This window comes from Rhamphochromis longiceps, linkage group LG3 (assembly GCF_057381845.1).
Source record: "Rhamphochromis longiceps isolate RC_006_pf linkage group LG3, R_longiceps_female_GT1.1, whole genome shotgun sequence".
Taxonomy (NCBI): domain Eukaryota; kingdom Metazoa; phylum Chordata; class Actinopteri; order Cichliformes; family Cichlidae; genus Rhamphochromis; species Rhamphochromis longiceps.
The window spans coordinates 49,507,571-49,513,570 of record NC_140559.1 but is presented as its reverse complement, the minus strand read 5'-3'; positions in this window follow the sequence as shown (position 1 = coordinate 49,513,570).

Sequence of the window (6,000 nt, the reverse complement as noted above, 5' to 3'; positions counted from 1 at the left end):
TTGAACAACTCTACAGGTGGTTTGACTACATTCACTGCTGTTATGAAGGCATGTCATACAGACTCTATCCGACTGTGACACATTATATAATGTTGCCTTTAAAACTGAATTTAAGTGTTCAACTTTAGGTTGATAACTCTTGGGTAATAGTTTTAGCCTTTGTCTTAAGAAAGATTTTCACATATTTCTTCTATTATAACTCAGATTATAAGAATTTAAACCCAATTTGTTTCTTGAAGAACCTTAAAATGAATAGTAGCCATGCTAACAGCTGTGTGAGGAGGCTAGTTAGCATGCTAACTTGTTGATAGTAAATTTTTTTTGCATGTTTAGCTTTGCTTCTTGGTTGACCATATTTAATATGTATGTGAATTAGCACTAAACAAAAAGTACAGTTGATTTTGAAATGTGACCTTTAAAAAAAGAACCCAATACATTGGAAATTTATTAAGTATTTATGGCTCTAATGTAGCTGTGTGCTAGCTGAGACATGACTAGCATACAGTAGCTGTGTCCCAAAACGTAGGCTGCATCCTCCGGAGCCCACTTTTTTAGACCGATTACGTCACAGCGACGCGACGAATGTTGTACCAATTCGTAGACTGCTCCGAATCTGGCCGACAAATGCATCCTCCTTTTCCCCAGATTTGAAGGATGGGTCGGGTGTATCCTTCGTGGCCCACCATATCCCAGAATTCATAGTGCAGCCTAGCCAATTCCAGTTTCCGACAATGGCGGCTGCTACTAAGTTTTAATATTACTCTTATTACTCTTTGTGTGTTACAAAATAAACTTTTAACATATTTTCAGGGGGAAAAGTAGCTGTGTAAACTTCAAATATCTGCTTGGTTTATCAAGACGTCACATATTTGCACAAGTGCTCAGACGTTTTCAGAGACGTCTGTTACCCACCAGATCCATAGTGAGCTGGGGGTTCAAGGGTCACTAGAACAGCGGCGAGAACAGCAGACTCCCGGCTTAATCATTTTCAGACCCCCGCGGTCTTTCACTGCTCAGGTTAAACATGATATATAAGTTACTCAGATAACTGAAAAATGTTATTGTTTGGCTTTTTTTGGTGTTTTATTTGTTCCGGAGTAAATCGGTTTGGCTGAAATCTGAAGCCTAGACCGCCCCATTTCACAGCCTTGCACTTCCAGCCTTCTCGATCCTCCGAAGGATGCGGCCTAGGTTTTGGGACACAGCTAGTATCTCCCTGGAGAAGATGAGAGAGTTAAGCTAATAATGTTACCTTTTAAGGTAAGTAAAAATACTGTGGGTACAGGCGTTTGAATATTTGTCATAATTTTTAAAGCCAAGTTACACTGACGTGGCTTGTATTTGCATCTAAATCACTTTGTCAGCATCTTATTTTATCAGCATTTTCACACCACACTTTTAAGGGAGATGATCAAGGAGTTGCCTGTCACGATGATAATAAATAATGTAGTGTTGTTTGTTGAAAAGCTGAGGAAGTAGCTGCCATGTTGCATGTGTGACAGGGTATAAAAAATGGTTCTTGTCAAGAATCTCTAAGAAAACTGCTTTTTAACTGATCTTTGATGTAGCGATAAACATGACCACCTGCTTACAGTACGGCAACATTTCTAGACAGCCACTTACATTTTGAGTATGAGCCTATAGAAACACAATACACTGAATTTCATCAGCTTCTAAATCAAAGCCAGATGTGCTAGCAAACAGATGCCTAGTTTTCACAGGACTTTATGCAGGTCTGTGAAAAACTAAGTACACCACAATTCAATAACTTGTATAACCATCTTAGCAGCAATAACTTGTAGTAGCCATCTTCTGTATGACTTTATCAGTATCTCACACTGTTGTGGGGGAATTTTGACCCGCTCTTCTTTACAGTGTTGGTTCATGTCATTGATATTTGTGGGTATTCATTTATGTACAGTTTCTCTAGAGGACCCACCACAGTATATCAATCAGGCTGAAGTCTGGACTTTAACTGGACAACAGCATATTTCCTTTTTGTTTCCCCCAAACATTCTGTTGTACATTTACTGCTGTTTTTAGGATCATTATGTTGTCCTACGTTAGCTGTTGGACAGATGGCCTCAAATCTTCAGGAGTTCATGGTCAACTCGGTGACTGCAAGATTCCCATATCCCGTGGCTACAAAACAACCAAATCATTACCCTCCCACCACCATGCTCGATAGGCATTTATGCTCATACGCTGTGTTTGGTTTTCACTAAATATGGTGGTGTGCATTATGGTCAAACATCTCCATGTTTGTATGTCTGTCCCAGGGACATTGTTCCAGGGGTCTTGTGGTTTGTGCAGCTGCAATTTTGCAAACATAATCTTTGCTACCATGTTTTTTTAGAGAGAAAAATCTCTCCAAGCAAGCCATACTTATTGAGTCTGTTACTAATTGTGCTGCCATGAACTTTAACATTTAACATGTTATCTGAGGTCTGTATAATGACATATAGCTCTTGGGATTTAGCAGTTTCTTGGAGCAGTGCACAGTCTGACCTTGGAGTGAATTTGCTGGGACGTCCACTCTTGGGAAGATTGTGGCATTGTGTTAACACACACCTGAATGCTTCAGATCAACAAAATTCTGCTTTTAAGCTTTTTCTTTTTTCCACATGAGTGTAGATGCTAACATTCTTTGTTGTCTGGTGCTGGGCAGGTATTTCACCCATTTTATTTCTAGAACAGCTATCATACAATGTTCCACAGACAGAAGCAGTTTAAGTGACAGTTCAAGGGTTAGTGGAAAGATTGATCCTGCTCATTTGTCCAGGACTGATTGGCTACTGGGAGCAATGGGAGAGAAAGAGAGATCCGAGAAGGACAAAAATCCAAGTGTCATGAAGACCCTGAGAGCACATCTGGATCACATTCAGCTTGCTTACAGAGTTGGGAATGCCATCATCTACATGCTCAATTGTGTCTACACAAATCTGGATCTACCTGCAGGCACTGTGAGGGTCGTGTTTTTTACTTTTCCAGTGCATTCAATACCTTCAGGTCAACCCTCCAGGGTGATAAGCTGACAGCGAGGCAAGTGGATGTCTCTTTCGTGTCCTGGATTGTTGATCACCTGACAGGAAGACGACAATATGTGCGTCTTCAACATTGTGTATAAAAAGGATATCAGCAACACAGCAGTACCACAAAGGGGTATCCTTATCCGTTCCTATTCACCCTCCACACCACGGATTTCAGCCAAAGACCTGCTATCTTCTGAGGTTTTCCGATGTCTATGGTGGTAAGATGCATCAGTGAGGGTGATCAGATGGAGTTCTGGGCTGTGGTGGACTCCTTTGTCAGAAGCATGAGTAGAATCTTCAAGTCAAAGTGACAAAGAGCAAGGAATTGATTGTGGACTTTAGGAGGACCAGGAAACCAGTGACCCCTGTTCAGTCCAGGAGGTCGATGTGGATGTAGTGGAAGACTATAAATACCTCAGAGTACACACTCACAATAAACTGGACATGATTAAACACTACTGGATTGTTTAGGAATGGGCCAGAGTTTCTATTTTCTGAGGTTTTCTATGAGTGTGTTGTGGCCGGTGCCATCCTCTATACTGTTGCATGCTGGGGCAGCAGGTTGAGGGTCACAGATGGCGATAAATGTAATAAACTCATACGCAAGGCCAGTAACATTGTGGGGATGGAGCTGGTCTCCTTTAAGGTGTTGTTGTAGAGGTGGATTTTGTCCAAGATGAGGACAATGCTGGACAAAAATGATAGAAACAATGGGTAAGTATTTGGTTTTTTAATTGTTTTATGCCAGGCATCTATAAAATATTTATGATTTCATTGGCCAGTCACGGGAGCGCGTTCAGCGAGACTCTGAGATTACCCAAATGCACAGCTGAACGACACAGGAAATCACTCCTGTCTGTGGCTATCTGTACCACTCCTTCATCTAATGCACAGTACACACTGCAGTAACTGTACACAGTTAATGTTTGCACATCCTTTACAGAGAAAATAATAAAGTTTTACAGTTTGATAAGAGGGGCACCTCAGTTTCAACCATATATATTTAACTTGTGTTATATACTGGGATATTTATAATTGAGCTATTTGTATATATTAGAGGTCGTTTTTTATATTTTGTAACTTTGTAACATATTGTTTCATTTAATACATACAATACATGTAATGACGGATCAGTGTGACATTTTTACATTTGGTAACCTGGATATCTTTTCCCTCAAATGAACATATAATGTAACACAAAGCTGAAGTTTCAATTAATTTAGCATATTATGTAATTAACCTGCTTATCTATCCAGTATTTGTGCAATCGCCCTGCTAGCTTCCTGGCACCTTCGCTGTGACAATCTATCACCGATGAACAACACTGTGGTGCTTCCTTTGTACCTTTTTGACTGCAGATGAAGCAAATGAGATACAACATATTACAAAATGTGCCTTAGTGCTGCTGGTAATTGCATTTTTTAGCTCTGGAAAGAACCAGTGCCTCCAGTCTTCATGCTAAGCTAATCTAATAGCCTCTTACTATGGCCTTTCACTTTGGCATCATTAAGTATTCCACAGAGCGAGTAGTCCTCCTTTAATTTAACTCTCGTAAAGAAAGCAAATAAGAATATTTCCTAAAATGTTCACTTACCATTCCTTTCATGTTTTCAGTCAAAGCAATTTGCCGAAAGATAAGTTTACTAAATTGGCTCTTTTGAAGCTATAACTCTTGAAGGAGGAAGTTCTATTTATACTGTTCCTAACTGCATGCCCATATTTGACTGCATTTCTCTGCACAACGGTCTCTCTAAAGGTAGCGATTGTGTCTTGACTCCATATAATTTACTAATAATACAAATATAATGTGCACAAGTCATTGCATTGGCATAAAAAGGGATGACATAAACAGTAAAAGAGTCTTTCCTTTTACATTCCACTGATCTCATTTCAAAGTGTAATGCGTGGAAATCCACCCGACCAATGAGAACTCCAGAACAAGAGAAAGCAGAAGTAGGACATGCACCATTCTCCGTGCCTCTTTGAATTCCTGTAGATTTGATCTCGTCTTTCCCAGACTTACCTACGCCTTTAAATAACATGAATGGCACAATATAAGATAAACTTAACTTTTCAAAATAAACTTTTCAATAAGTGTGCTGATTTTTGCCGGGCCAAAGCCGAGTGCAGGTGTTCTGAAACGCTGAGATGTGGGTTGAGGAAGTCTCTTTTTAGCACAAAGCCTCAGTCTTTCTATTTGTATCGTCTCTATGAATGTACTGTGTGTACATGTAGCGACTGGGGTTTTTTTTTCAGACATGTGGAGGTTTAAACACAGCAAAGGTCAAACTCAAATCTCAAGGAAGAGATGGCTAAATTCTACCTATATGTGATTACTAACAGAACTCCTATTGTTAAAGCTTTTTAAATAGTGTTTGATATTTGCCCACATGCTTGCAGAAAACTTTTGGCAGGATTTGCTGATGTTACATTTTTCTATGTGTGTGTAATCTGCTCTTTGTCTTTTTCATGCACGCTTGCACGAACACAACCTTTGCCTACATGGTAGTAGGAGTGTGTAGGATACATCTAACCTCCCCCCCACACCTGCTCACAGCACACACACACACTGATGGGATTCCAAATGCATGAGAGAACCATCGATCTAGTCTTTAATTTCACTACATTCAATTATAAACTCATTTTTTCCAGGTTTTTGTCAAAATCATTATTCCCCTAGTCATTAGGACACAAATTAATCTCAAGTGATGATTTGCTGTCAAGAAGATTTATTGTTCTGAAAAAAGAAACAAGCCAACACGCGCATGGACACCCACACAGCTGGAAACACAAACAAAACAGCTCACAGCCACTGTGTTGAGGAAGTCATGACGGTAATAGCTGCTAGACCAACTTTGACCATTTTGGCTAAATCTGGTTGTCTATTCTGAAGTGTTAGTTAATTTTTGCATTTCTGTTTTGGAGTGTGAGGGTTTGGAATGACATGATTGCCTGAGAGTTTTGCCAA